Below are 1,524 nucleotides of genomic sequence, written 5' to 3'. Positions count from 1 at the left end.
GACACAGGACTCTGAACGGCCCCACTCTGCATCTGCTCTCTGCATCATGTGCCCCATTCCCGGTTTTTCTGAGGTCCACCTCTCTCTGCTTACCCATGCCCTTGGAATCCCATGACTTTGCCTCATGGGTGGCCCTGGGTTGCTCGGGCATCAACTTCAGGATCAACTCTCTATGACCTTTCAGGTCAAGTGCCCATGATCCTGTGGGTGCACCTGACTCATACTCTGTGTTCTCATTCCAAATTGCTGCGACAGAGAGCGCCATGGGCCCAGATTCGGTCATTGATATCTGATTGGAGAGTTGACATGGGAGTCAATTCTCCCACTGGCATGGGAGTCAAAGTGGGTAACAGACGTGGCTTAAATACCTTTCGAGACGTGAGGGGTGCAGACGGGGAGTGCGAGTGGCATATTTACTGTGGTGAACCTGCTCGTGTGAACACTCAGAAAACACAGGAAATCTGCCATAAGGAAGGACTGTCAGCAACCCCTCTGTGCTCCCATGGCTCGCAGTGGAAACCTTTATCTCACCACCAAAAATATTGTGATTAAATTTTATCTTCATGTGGATCTCTCCTTCGCTAGAACTTAAATTCTAAAATAAAGTTGCAAATTGTAACCATATTTATCATTGTGATTCTAGAAGATAGCATTGTATCTAGTACATGTAAGTCTGAATGAACCTGGATTGTACTGATTGCTGTATCTGCCATCACCTTCGTTCTTCATTTTCCATCCATTACCATTGTCTGCTACCTGCAGCTTTCCATGGTGGGAGACAGGCATCCTCGGGATGCTGTTGAAGTCGACACCTGAGAACAGAGATTCCACTGGACTCTGGCAGATGTCAGAATGGGGCTGCACTTGTGTCCAAAGTCCGACGTGTGCAGTGGGCCCTAAATTGTGACCATGATGGGATAGATGTAGTTAGGTGTGTTCACCCAAAGTCCTTCTGCATGCAGAACTAAGGAGCCGTTTGCAGGGGACCTCATTCTTTTTTTTTTTTTTTAATTTTTTAAATGTTTATTTGTTTTTGAGACAGAGGGAGGCACAGAATGAGTGGGGGAGGCGCAGAGAGAGAGGGAGACACAGAATCCGAAGCAGGCTCCGGGCTCCGAGCTGTCAGCACAGAGCCCGAGGCGGGGCTCGAACCCACGAACCATGAGATCATGACCTGAGCCGAAGTCGGACGCTCAACCGACTGAGCCACCCAGGCGCCCCGCAGGGCCCCTCATTCTAATAGAAGATGAGATGGACAGACGTATGTTGCCTCGGTGTCAAAGGGGCAAACGGTATCTGCGTGTACTTGAACCAAGCTGCAGGGACTCCTGTCTGAAGAGCAATAAAGAAGAGCTGGAAGGAGATGACACTCACTCTGCTTCCTTGAAAGCTCTACAGGACCAAAGCAGTGCCAGCTTGACACCTGTGGACAAAGCCTAACATTGGAGAGAAGATGTCTTTTACCCAAACACAGTGTGGCTTTGCGGTATTGAGAGCTACAGCCTCAGTCATGGCAGTGCAGGT

The 1,524-nt window shown here is 49.3% G+C and overlaps 1 non-coding gene across 1 annotated transcript; it reads right to left on the bottom strand.

Annotated features, from left to right (window-relative positions):
• Positions 1-1,131: 1,131 nt before the first annotated feature.
• On the bottom strand, positions 1,132-1,216 carry TRNAR-UCG. Its single transcript has one exon. It is a non-coding gene; the product is annotated as a tRNA-Arg (tRNA).
• Positions 1,217-1,524: the final 308 nt, after the last annotated feature.

This window comes from Panthera leo, chromosome D4 (assembly GCF_018350215.1).
Source record: "Panthera leo isolate Ple1 chromosome D4, P.leo_Ple1_pat1.1, whole genome shotgun sequence".
Classification (NCBI taxonomy): Eukaryota; Metazoa; Chordata; class Mammalia; order Carnivora; family Felidae; genus Panthera; species Panthera leo.
The sequence above is the reverse complement of the archived record's forward strand: the minus strand, read 5'-3'. Positions and strand labels throughout refer to the sequence as shown.